At 43.9% G+C, this 13,853-nt stretch overlaps 1 pseudogene; it reads left to right on the forward strand.

The window, feature by feature from the left end:
• Positions 1-1,612: 1,612 nt before the first annotated feature.
• Positions 1,613-11,256, forward strand: LOC100687669 (annotated as a pseudogene).
• The last annotated feature ends 2,597 nt before the right edge of the window (positions 11,257-13,853 follow it).

Raw genomic sequence — 13,853 nt, forward strand, 5'->3', positions numbered from 1 at the left:
ATAACAGGAGTTACGGTGAAGATGATAGGAAAATGTGCCTTCTCATAAAGTTTTTTAAATGCTGCGGGTTTTTTGCTATAATTTTTTGAAGGCTAATTTTTCCTGATTTTTTCCCATGCAATATTAGTTCTACTAATTTATATAAATGAATTTTATAAAATATTGTATATAAATATATTATAAATACAATATAGAAAAGTGGAAAGTTACAAATAAATTGAAAGCTCAACATAAAGTGATGAAATATCGTTATATCACTTTATGATTAAATACTTTGCAAACAGGGGTGTCTGGGTGGCTCAGTGGTTGAACATCTGCCTTCATCTCAGATCATGATCCTGGGGTCCTGGGAATGAGTCTCACAACAGGCTCCCCACAGGGAGCCTGCTTCTCCCTCTGCCTATGTCTCTGCCTCTCTGTGTTTCTCGTGAATGAATAAATAAAATCTTTCAAAAAATACTTTGCAAACATTAAAAAACAGATTTTAAGCTGACATTTATTAACTAGAGAATTTGCTGATGACATAAACTTAGGGAAAACAACAGATTCTAAGATATGTAGTATGGTCTCAATTTAGGGTAAAAAGTATATATTTGCACATAAAAAATGGCTGGAAGGGAAGATAAAAATATGTTCACGTTTTACTGTTTTCTCCTTGTATTTTTTTTTTACTGTTTCTCCTTGTATTTATAACATTTCATTATTTTCCCAATAAGAACAAGTTTCATTTTTAAAATAAGAATAGAGAAGGACAAACATTATATGGTCTCATTCATTTGGGGAATATAAAAGATAGTGAAAGGGAATAAAGGGGAAAGGAGAAAAAATGAGTGGGAAATATCAGAAAGGGAGACAGAACATGAGACACTCCTAACTCTGGGAAACGAACAAGTTTATGCCCAGGTAGAAAGGGTGGTGGGCGGGGGGTGGGGGTGACAGGGTGACGGGCACTGAGGGGGGCACTTGATGGGATGAGCACTGGGTGTTATTCTATATGTTGGCAAATTGAACACCAATAAAAATAAATTTAAAAATTTTTAAAGAATAATCATTTAAAAAAACAAAATCTGTTAATAAAAGAGAGAGAAAAAAATAAAATAAAATAAAATAATAAAATGTTGTAGCTAAAAGAAAAAAAGAGAAATAATAAAGTATCCCATCCCATAGCTGAGACAGAGCATCCAAGTAAGAACAACCCATCTCAAGGTGCAGTAGAGTATCCAACTAAGACCTCACCCCAAAGGCTGGGACAGACCATACTAGGCCATCCCCTAGGCAGAGACAGAGCCACATAAATGCTCCCCACCCAGGGCTGAGATACACTAGCCAAGGAAGAGTAACCCTCCAATATAAGGGAGATGAAGTACCCAAGGAAACCTCCTCTCCTAGAGCTGAGAGAGAACACTAAAGGCACAGTCCTCCTTTGGGGCAGAGATGGACCTTCCCAGGGAGAGTCTCAGCTCCCCAGACCTCAGAGGGAGCACCAAGAAAGAGCCCAAAGCCTCAGTGCTGACAAAGCACCCAAGGTAAAGTTCTCAGACGGAGCCCCCCCAGGGAGAGTTCCCCCTAGTCTTACTTAAAGCATCCAAAGACCAGCACCCGAACATAGGAAATGACAGAGCCCCCAAGAAAGTCTCCCCTGGACTCAGAGACCTCACTGGGGACCAGTGGAACACCAGAAAAGCCCAGCGTCATCATGGCTGCAAGCACCCAAGGAAAAGTGCCCCCTGGTGCTGAGCTAAGCACCAAGGAGAGTGTCTCACAGGCTGAGGTAGAAGCCCTCAGGGAGAGGAACCCAAGGGCTGGGGTAATGCACCCCAAGAAACATTCCCTTCACAGAGTTTGAATGGAGCTCCAGGAAACACCCTCACCCCCAGGTAGAATTGAGATAATCACCCAAAGATCTATCCCTCCCAGTGCTGAGAGAATTCCACAAGGAAAGTCCCTCACAGAACTCAGAGACACCACCAAGGAACAGCCTTGTCTCCAACATGGCTGAGATAACCTGCCCAGGACATGCCTTCTCCTGAGTTGAGATCACAACCCAAGCAAATGCCTCCCCAGGCTGAGGTAGATCCCCCAGGAAGATACCACAGCCAAGGGAAGGCACCTCCAGGGCACAGAGAGCCCCCAAGGAAAAGAATCCACACTCCTAGTCGGAAAATCCTCACCTTGTTCCAGGAACCTGTGAAGCACCTCACACAATGGCAGTAAAGTGTTGGCGCCTCTCAGGTGGAACTTTTTAGAATATGCCCAATGGGAGTTCCTGGAAATATGCCCCCTAGGGAGTCTGGGAGTGGTGTGTACAGGGAGTTGTCAAGGCAGAAAATTCTGATCTATTATAACTGCCCCAAGGATGTGTAAGGAAAGCTGCAGGCCATGGGGCCCAAGAGAAGCTGTGTGCAGTGTGGTGCTTGGTGCTGGAGAAGCCTCATGCCTCCCCAGGAGCCTGCCATGCCAGAACCAAGAAGCAAGTGTTCCCACCCACATGTCAGGCGCCCCTGCAGACAGAACTCAGTCACACATGCCACAGGAAGAACCATTTAAAGGAATCAGAACATTTTTCACATATCAGGCCAAAAGGGTGAGTTAGAAGCTAAGAGGTAAAAAAATTAAAAAAAAAAACAGCATACTATATTCACAGAAAAGGAGAAAGATTATGCTTTTATTTTATTTTTTAAAGATTTTGTTTATTTATTCATGAGAGACACACACACACACACAGAGGCAGAGACACAGGCAGAGGGAGAAGCAGGCTCCATGCAGAGAGCCTGACGTGGGACTCAATCCCGGGTCTCAAGGATCACGCCCTAGGCTGAAGGCAGCGCTAAACCGCTGAGCCACCAGGGCTGCTCAGGATTATGCTTTTAAAAATACAACAAATATTCATGAGAACAGGTCTCGAGCAGAAATCTACTTTGTACATTATTCCTGGGAGAGAAACATTAGAAGTATTGCACATAAAGTCAAAGCAAGACAAGATTGCCCACCATCATCCCTTCTATTCAACACGTCTACAGGAATTCCTACCTTGTACCTTCAGGTAGTAAATAGTCTATTCACTCAGAATGAGTTCTCAGACTGCTCAGTGATAGACAAGCCCCAGGAGTGGTACTTTTCATGGAGTCACCAGGCACGTCAGATAGTGACAATTGTCCAGGAATAGAGATTGCTGGGGAGCTCCAATCCGTTTTGTCCTTCCAGTGGCTGACAGGTTACTGGTGTTCAGAGCTACTGTGGTTGTGAGGTCATTGGTGTCAGGGCCACCAGGGATCTGAGGAGAGGGCCCTGGGAATAGTGCTCATACAGTAACCCAAAGCTCACTGTCCGTCCTGGGGTCTAGCCATTTTTCTTGAGTGAATGCTCTTCCATTTGTTGCCAACCTTGGGTTAATTTCCAGAGTTCTGAAACCATTTATTTATATAGCATTTGCCCTGTTCTCATTGCTTGTATACTAAAATGGATTTTCACTGACCCTCCTCCAACAACTCAGAAGTGCCTCCTCATATATTACATATTAAACTAAGTATAAATCCAGTGGATCAGACTGTAAATTATTTATACTGTTTCTCTTTTTGTTTTGGAAGAAAACTAGTATAGGTAGTGCCTGCGTATTTGGAAGAACTATCTATAATCTAGGCTTCATGTATTACTTCTCTAGCCAACTGGTTTTAGTGAAATCCACATGAGTGTATGTGATCTGTGATCTGATGTGTATCTGAATGTATCCCCATTCAGATAGAGTATTTACTCATTTTTTATTTTGTATGACAAATTACCCCAATTTAGCAGCTTCAAAAATTATACCAAATTTAGTGCCTTGAAACAATATTTGTTCTTTCTTCTCTCATAGTCCTGTAGCTCAGAAGTCTGGATGGTTTTGACTTGGTTCTCTGCTTCAGGGCTTAAAAGGCCAAAGTCAAGATTTTAGCCACTGGGTTCTCATCTGGAACGTCTGGGGTGAAATGCACCTCCAAATTCATTCGGATTGTTGGCCGAATTCAAGTCCTTTGTGCTGTTAGACAGATCCTGCCTTTCTCACAGGCTGTTATCTAGGGCTCTGCGTCACCTCTAGAGGCCACTATCAGGCCCTTTTCATGTGGTTCTGTCCATCTCCAAGTCAGCAATGACACATCAAATTCTTCTCATGCTTTCTAATGACCTCCGCCAGCTGCTGGTGCTACCAGCTGGAGGAAATGCTGCTTATAAGGCTCAGGAGGGTAGTTTGGTGCTCCCAGTAATCCCACTATAAAGGTCAGATGATTAGTAATTTTAGTTACATCTGCACAGTCACTTTTGTTCTGTAATGTAATGATGGGAGAACACCAGAGGGCAAGGGCATGGGGAACATCTTAGAATTCAAGCAAGAGAACGGAGTTAAGGTAGCCATGGTTTTGGAGCCACTTCCTTAATGAAAAGCCCTTGTGGCTTCAAGACCTGATTGGATAGATCTTGTACACGCCACTTCCATTTGAAAAGGGGCGCTTTTGTGCATACCGACTGCTGTGACTTGGTGAGTCAGAAAGCACCCAGGTTAGACAGACAGCTCAGGTGGCAAGGGGACACAGTGTACCCTGGTCAAGCATTCAATCCTACTAGCCCAGTAGTAAGCCCAATGTTGTTCAAAAGGACCAGAATGATGTTTCTTGTGTCCTGTAATCATGGACAAATCTGATTGTTTCTCATCCCCAACGTACAGCCAAACTAGTAAAAGATTGCAGGCCCCTTTGGGCATGAATGGGAGAGAGGTAATAACGGAAATTTTATTAGAAGGAGCCCCCCCTTCAAACGTGAGTTTTTGGACCTCTAACAAAATCTGGGCTTGTATCAATTCGGGGACCCTCAGTCATTAGTGGGAGTAAGGAGAAGTATGTCTGCACTGCAGGAGATCCTGCAGGGCACCTCTCAATATTCCCATTTCATTTCCTATGGTCATCAGAAACTACACCAAGCTAATTCATTCAGGACTGCTAATGTCCATGAACCTCAGGAGAGAAAGTTTGGGTTACCCCATTAGGAAAAGGAGCATCCCCATGAAAAGTGCCTTTGAGGGTAAGAGAATGTGCAATGTGGAAGAAGTAATCACATAATCATGTGCAGAAAAAAGGACTGTGATAATAATGAGTATTTACTTCTTTATATTCACAGGAATTTACTCACATATATATTAAGCAAATAATTTTGGGTTTGACACCCTCTCATCCCCTTATCTTGTAACACAAGATGTGTTACTAACTTTTTTTCAGTATTTAAGGTATAGGATTTTTTTAAGATTTTATTTATTTACTCATGAGAGACACAGACACAGGGACACAGGCAGAGGGAGAAGCAGGTTCCATGCAGGGAGCCCGATACAGGACTTGATCCCAGGCCTCCGGGATCATGCCCTGGGCCAAAGGCAAGCGCTAAACTGCTGAGCCACCCAGGCAACCCAAGGTATAGGATCTTAAACTGGGAGGTGAATTGCGTAGCAGAAGAATGAACGAGATGAGAAAATATAGGACTTAGTGCCCTTTTTTAGGGAAGGGTTAGAATTTTCTCAGTTGTAGGTGGGAGAGATGTGTCATGTTAGGCAGAAGTATGACTTTGCATTGTCTGTAGAGATTAAGTATGATTTAAGGAGATGGGCATGGATGCCAAAGTGACAATGGTATCACTTGTAATGTGTCGATTTGCCTAGGCCAAATTACATCACCTGCAATCCCCTTTCCAGTATATATCTGGTTAGAGTATGCCACAGGCAGATTCTTTGGAGATTGGGGATGGTGTTTGAGGAGAAGCAGCAGCCGTTTTGTAGCTCACACACATTGTTGCTGATTGATCTTACCCGGTGAAGTAGCAGCTGGCTCTGCAATTTCTCTTCTTTCCCCTTGATCCTCCTTCAGCTGCTCTATCTTCTGGGCTAGGCATGTGGGCTTAGCTCCATGTAAAGGGCCCTCCTGGCTTCTGTGGGTTATGATCCTCACCAAGGCCAGAGGCAACAAGGATGAGTATGTACTTCAATCTGTCCTTATGCTTTCCAGATCATGTTTGTGGGTCCCAACCTATTTATTGCCTCCCGACTCTTAGTTGAGGTGACAAAAGCCTTATAGAGCCTACTTCCACAGTTGTGTAAGGCCAATTTTCTTTAACAAATCTATCTATCCATCCATATTCATCTATGCCCCTCACTCTTTCTGCAGCTGGCTGAATGCTAAGGGAGGGAGATGACCAAACCCTTATTTTTTTTAAGATTTTATTTATTTATTCATGAGAGACACAGAGAGAAAGAGAGGCAGAGACACAGGCAGAGGGAGAAGCAGGCTCCATGCATGGAGCCCGACGTGGGACCTGATCCTGGGTCCCCAGGATTAGGCCCTGGGCTGAAGGCAGCGCTAAACCACTGAGCCACCCAGGGCCGCCCCCCAAGCCCTTATTAATCCCATTATACCACCTGCTTCTAGACTTGTGAGATTCCCCTCTGTGCTGATATCTTGAACGTTGCCCTGTTTTGAAATCCATCTTTTTAAATCATTCCACTGTTAAGTTCAACATTTCAGTACTACACATGAACAAATACTATTTTTTTTCTTTTTTGTTAGTCCTTTTTTTTTTATTGGTGTTCAATTTACTAACATACAGAATAACCCCCAGTGCCCGTCACCCATTCACTCCCACCCCCCGCCCTCCTCCCCTTCCAACACCCCTAGTTCGTTTCCCAGAGTTAGCAGTCTTTACGTTCTGTCTCCCTTTCTGATATTTCCCACACATTTCTTCCCCCTTCCCTTATATTCCCTTTCACTATTATTTATATTCCCCAAATGAATGAGAACATATAATGTTTGTCCTTCTCCGACTGGCTTACTTCACTCAGCATAATACCCTCCAGTTCCATCCACGTTGAAGCAAATGGTGGGTATTTGTCATTTCTAATAGCTGAGTAATATTCCATTGTATACATAAACCACATCTTCTTTATCCTCGTTGGACACCGAGGTTCCTTCCACAGTTTGGCTATCGTGGCCATTGCTGCTATAAACATCGGGGTGCAGGTGTCCCGGCGTTTACTATTGATGACAATGAGAGATGTTTCAAAGTCCAAATTCTTATGATCTCTTCTTAATTTTTTAAAAGAAAATGGTAAATTTATTTTTCTATGAGAGAATGACAAATCATAGGAAAGATATAACTGGAAATTTCTCTAGCATAATTTCATTAATGAAATTGTGAAAAACCAATAAGATGTATTATATATATATAAAGACAAAGTCTTTTTTATGTAAAACATCTGTCAAATTAATAAGAGCATAACACTGCCAAATATAAACTTTTGTATAAATGTGAAAGGAAAACTTTAAAATATCTTGTTTTTCTTTTAGTGTTTCTTAAAATTATTTTTTTAAAATAAAAAATTGCACACATTTAAGTTTTACAACACAATGTTGGATACACGTATACATCGTTAAATGGTTATTACAGTCAAGCTAATTAACATCTCCATCTCCTCACATAATTTCTTTGTGTTTGGGGGGTGGTGAGAGCACCAGAAATCTACTCTCTCAGCAAATTGCCAGGATTTGATACAGTATTAACTATCCTCACCATGCTGTACATCAGATCTCTAGACTCATTCATCCTATGTAACCACAAGTGTACCCTTTGACCAACATCTCCCTCTTTTGGTGTTTTAAAAGCATAGAATGTGCTAGTTATCCCGCACATGGTCTTCCCTTCCTACCTGCCTGACCTGCTCCAAAATATACCTTAAGGGACTGCTTGAACCAGTTCCACATAGCAACCAAGTTCATTATATATAGACTCCTATATGTAATATACATACACACGTTAAAATCTCCCATTAGTTCTGTGTTTCTGGTTGAAGGCTGACTGATACAGATTCTGGTACTGAGAGTTGTTCCAAAGGAACAGAATCTTAACAGAGTGTTCTCTGGAGTGCCTGAAGGGCTCAGTCAGTTAAGTGTGGGTCTTCGGCTCAGGCCGTGATCTCAGGGTCCTGGGATCAAGCCCTACATCAAGCTCCCTGCTCAGCAGGGAGTCTGCTTCTCCCTCAGTGTTCTCCCTCCCTCAAATAAACTGATAAGATTAAAAAAAACAGTGTTCTCTGAATTTGTACTGGGTTCTCTGGAAGACATCTCTAATTAGATTGGAAGGCTTTAATGACCCTGTTTCCAACAGTATAGTGGGCACTATTAATCCACAGCAGGAAGTGGCAAAGCATTACTGAAATTTTCACCTTAAGATACCTATAATCAAGTGCCTATAAAAGACAAGTCTCTAGGTGACCAAGTATATGATATGTTAGAATATTTTCATCAAAATAAGGAGCACTATGGAGCTGATTTGTTGTTTCTTTCTTTTTTTAAAAAAAATGAGATAGTATTTATTTTTTATTTGACAGAGAGACAGAGCACAAGAAGAGATTGCTGCAGGCAGAAGGAGAGGGAGAAGCAGGCTCCCCACCGTGCAGGGAGCCTGTTGCAGGGCTCAATCCCAGGACCCTGGGATCATGACCTGAGCCGAAGGCAGACACTTAACTGACTGAGCCATCCAGACACCCCTGATTTGATGTTTCTAATTGAGCTTCAGAACTTGAAGGACCTGGAAAGTTCTGTAACAGGCCTGAAAGACGTCATTATCTCTTGTAGCTGTGGGCACAAGATTTGAGGAGTCCAGATCCAAAGTGTCATCTTCAGGTGGCTGAATTACAACACAAATTAAATTCAGAACCTCACAGGTCTCTTCTGTTCATGTTAGGGTACTGACTGGGAGAAATAGGATACTGGAAATTGGAATGGGAATATATGAGCACATGCCAATGGGTCTGGGTCCCCAAATCTCTAAATTATGTGAAGTGTCTTTGCCAGTAGAAGCATCCCTTCCACTCTTGCCTGAGGAGGTTATTTCCCATTTGCCTGAAGAACCTCTAAGGGTCTCACCTGAGATAGTGACCTGGCAGGGCTCTGCTGATCCTCCTCTGTAGCTCCCACCACTACTTCTCACTGCTCCTTAACCTATCTATACCTAGACTTGAGGGCCCATGGGCCAAAACAGTGAGTTAAAAAATGAGACCCATGAGGAGACATGATATTCACCCAAAGAACAGCACGACTTTTCCAATAGACATATAGTAGCCTGGGGTAAATGTGTGAGAATGGTTCTGAAGGGTGGGGTAGGGAGGTGGAAGCAATACAATGTTGGATCTTGTTCATGTACAAATTTTTGTGTGGACACATGCTTCTATTTCTCTTGAGTATATACCTAGAAGTGAAATTGCTAGATCATTTGGTAACTTTATGTGTAGTTTTTTTTTTTAATGAAATGCCAGCCTTTTCTGCCAAGATGCTGCATCATTTTGCATTCCCACCCTCAGTGTTGGAGGGTCCCAGTCTCCTCAGGACACCTGTTAAACACCTGTTAACAGCTATCCTGGTGGGTGTGAAGTGGGATCTCATTGTGGTTTTGATTTTCAGCTCCCTCCTGACTGATATGTTGAGGATCTATTCACGTGTTTGGGACTGTAAAAATGAGGTCCCCATTGCCTTGTTGGGTGCCAGCCAGGGGCCACTGCCAGCTCCTAGGTCCTCCTGCACACCTTCCTGCCTTCCTGGCGCAGACCCCTACACCTGCAAAGCTGTAAGGCCTGGCAAATCCTTATTGAATTCCTCTTCTGCTCCCTGATCGAGCGAGCTGCCTGCCTTTAAAGGACTCACCTGTGTGCATAAGGCCCAGCCTCAGGCCCATCCCAGGAACACTGGATATAGAGAGCTTCTGCCAGCTGCAAAAGCCCATCACAGAAGGTCAACGCCAGGGTGGGAGGAGGCTGTGGGGCTGCTGCAGCAGCGAGGACCAGGAGGCGAGGGCGCTGAAGGGTAAGGTCGCAGAGCTGAGGTGCTGTCCAGCGGCAGTGGGGCGCCTTCCCCGCGGGCCCCGCGGGCTCCGAGTTGCGGTTCCCAGTGGCTGCAGCGCTGGCTGCACTGCAGCTGCCAGGCGGGGACGTGCAGGGCTTCCAGGCACCCCCTCCTCCAGGGCTGGGGTGAGTCAGTGAGGGCAGCCTCGGAGTCTGGGGACAGCCTCTTCAGTTTCTGTCTGGTCCCGCAGGTGTCTGTCCTGGAGCCATCCAGTTGTTCCCTAATGAGTCTCTGGACAGTGACCCCAGAGATTGCCCCACAGAAAAATGCAGCTTGGAAGATGGGGTGCTTCACGCCCAGTTCCCCCACTCCTTCGGCCACTGGGGAGGGGCCAAGTTCTCCTAAGCCAAACATCAGTGGGGGAGCTGCATTTTGTATAGGAAACGGTAAAAAATACTCAAGACCGTGTGCCTGAGTGGTTCAGCGGTTAAGCGTCTGCCTTTAGCTCAGGTCGTGATCCCCGGGTCCTGGGAACAAGTCCTGCATCCAGCACCCCTCAGGGAGCATGCTTCTCCCTCTGCCTATGTCTCTGCCTCTCTCTGTGTGTCTCTCATAAATAAATAAAACCTCTTAGGGCAGCCCCGGTGGCGCAGCGGTTTAGCGCCGCCTGCAGCCTAGCTAGGGCATGATCCTGGAGACCCGGGATCGAGTCCCACGTCAGGCTTCCTGCATGGAGCCTGCTTCTCCTCTGTCTGTGTCTCTGCCTCTCTCTCTCTCTCTGAATAAATAAATAAATCTTAAAAAAAAAAAACCTCTTAAAAAATACTCAGGACTCTGCTGGATTTACACTTATGCTAGACAAGGATCACTACTTAGCCTCAGGCTTTTACTGTGTCTTCAAAAAGGTAGGAGAGTTAGAGCAGCAAGAACATCCTGAGTGTGATGTTCTCTCTATAGGGGCCCAGTTTCTCTGGCACTGCTGATGAGCTGACGATAAAAACTTGGCAAACCACCGACCACAATATGGGGCTGGCCTTGACCCAGGATGCGTATCAGCAGCTGAGTTGAACGCAGACACTTTCTGTACTGATGCTGATTATCACTGGGACCAGATTCTTCAATATTTGACAGTACCCTGGCTGCCAACCTTTTAGACAGTGTGGTTCCCCAAGTTCCTAGCATTTTTCATGCTGGAGACCGGTATGCACCAGAAGAAAACCTGTAGGCCATCCACCCAGAATGCCCAAATTGAGTCCCTCTTACATAATAACAAACAGCACATGTTTCCAGAAACTCTATCAGTGAGAAGTTTATTATGGCAGCCATTTCCCCACCCAGGAAACAGGGATGGGGGTGGGGGGGTATTAGGGACCATGAGCTCTGTAAAAGCTATAGAAGACAGCAGTGAAAAATCACAATTACAAAAGCAAAAGTGAGTCTTCTAGTTCAGATATTAGTCTAATTGGGACTAGAAAAGGTCTTATAAAAGGTATTCAAATATAAGTCTACTTTTCCAGTTATATCTGATTAAGATTTAAAACTTAGGTTTTCATTTGGGGGTTATATTTTATTTCATTTTTTGAAGATTTTATTTATTTACTTGAGCGAGAGAGAAAAAGTGAGCATGAGGTGGGGGGTGCAGAGGAAGAAGCAGGCTCCCCACCAAGCAGGGAGCCCCACTACAATTGCGTGGGGCTCAATCCCAGAACCCTGAGATCATGACCTGAGCTAAAGTCATATGCTTAACCACCTGAGCCACCCAGGTGCCCCAGAGGGAGGGGGTATATTTTAAAATTCAACCCCTATAAAGGTAATCATTGATAGTAAGGGAGAGGAGGGGAAACCTTATTGAATTGCATCCCTTAATCATTTTATCTAGAACATTGTATACTTTTCCACTTTCAAAGCCTATTTTAAGTACAGCAAAATTTATATAAAAGTGTCACAGCAGTAAAAAGTATTACAATGAAATTTTAGAGTATTAATGGAACATGCTGTTTCACTCCTGACACAGTTGTTTGGAAGGGATTGCTTCTGGTTTTAGAATTCAAAAAATATGTTTTTAAACACTCTGTCAGAGAGTTATTTTCAGTATTACAGATTCCTGTACCATTGTGTTAATATTTGCCCGTGTTTTGGTACCTTCATAAAACATACTCTCATTTGGAGTATGTTTGATTGATAATGATGTTTAAACATTGTTTTCACCTCATGGTAGAAATACCATTGTGCTGTTTTCCTTTCAATGCTACCAAAATAAAATACTCATTTTTGCAGTAAAAAAAAATCCCACCACAGTAGTGCTAATATTACTGTTCAAATAAACCAGAAGACTGGAATATTGGGGGAGGAGGGGTGGCAGTGCATAATTAGAATCTTGCTTACCACACAGGCCAAAAGTGGACGCTGCTGCACTGCAGTCCCACCTGGGACAGCCATGAAGGACACTGGTGAAGGGTAAGCCTCCCAGAGGGAAAATTTTGAGCAGTGTGCCTGCTTGTTCATTCTGCCTGGAGGAGAAATGACCAGAGGTATGAGTGTATAACCATGAATAGGCCATGTCTGAGTAATTACCTGAATGGTCAGGGACTTTGAAAATACATGACTGAAAGTTTGTGATAAGGAGGTCTAAGGAAGAGGTATGTGGATACACCTGTCTGAACAGACATATGATATGAAGATAAGTGTGTCCCATGGGTGATCAGCAAAGAATAATCTTACTGGTGCAGAAGTTTAATAATCTGATGGCTAGGGGACCCACTATGTAAATATCCATCAGGCCCTTCCCCAGCAGTCATGTCAGAATCCAGTGGGCTCAAGAACTAAGTGACCAAGTGGCAGGGATGGAAATTATACTCAGCAACATGGGCCTCCACTCACTGATCTCACTACAGCCATTGCTGAGTGCCCAATCTGCCAGGTGCAGATGCCAGCATGGAGCCCCTGGTATGACACCAGTCTCCAGAGTGATCAGCCAGCTACCAAGTGGCAGGGAATTCACCATGGAACACTTCTATTAAGGAAAGGGCAGTGCTTTGTGCCTATTCAAATAGACACTTACTCTGGATATGGATTTTCCTTTCCACCTGTAGCACTTTTGCGACATCGATACTTGTAGATTTAAAAAATGCCTTATTCACCACCAAGGTATTCCAAATAGCATCACTTCTAAGCAAGGAACCCATAAGTGGCAGTAACTTGATGGTCTGGAGAAAGCCTCTAGGAGATGGTCATGATCTAGCTAAGTATTTATATGCACAGGTATATGGTGCTGTTCCTCTTATCACATGGATTTATGGATCCTGCAATCAAGGTATGGAAATGGGAGTGCCTCTCCTATTACACCTAGCAAAACCATACGAAATTTTTGCTTCCTGTCCCCACGACAAGAGCTCTAGCTCTTCTGGGCTAGAAGTCTTCATTCTAAAGAAATAAATGCTTTCACCAGGGGCTAAAACAATTACTCCATTGAATAGGAAGTTGAGACTTCCAGCTGACCACTTTGGACTCCCCAGACCTCTCAATTAACAGGCAAAGAAGGGCTACCAACTGGGGTGACTGAACCTGACTATCAAAGGAAATTGAGTTCCTACTACAAAAGAGCTATGGAAGAGTATGTCTGACATGTCTAGAGAGCTTCAGGATACTCCCATGTTTTGTGATTAAAGTCTATGGACAGCGTATATATATTGCATCATCATGATGTACACTTTAAATATCTTACACTTTTGTCAATGGAGCTGAAAAAAAGTCAAACTGAGACAGAACATCTAATGACCATTAGATGGTCAAACCATTCAAGAATGAAGGTTTGAAGGGCACTTGGATGCCTCAGTCGGTTGAGCGTCTGGCTCTTGGTTGCAGCTCAGGTCATGATCTCAAGGTCATGAGATCAAGCCCTGCATTGGGCTCTGCAGTCAGTATGGAGTCCACATGAAATTCTCTGCCACTCCCTCTGCCCTTCCCCCTCCCTGCTCTCTCAGGTCTGCACATGCACTTTCTCTC

The sequence above is a fragment of the Canis lupus genome, chromosome X, assembly GCF_011100685.1.
Source record: "Canis lupus familiaris isolate Mischka breed German Shepherd chromosome X, alternate assembly UU_Cfam_GSD_1.0, whole genome shotgun sequence".
NCBI lineage: Eukaryota > Metazoa > Chordata > Mammalia > Carnivora > Canidae > Canis > Canis lupus.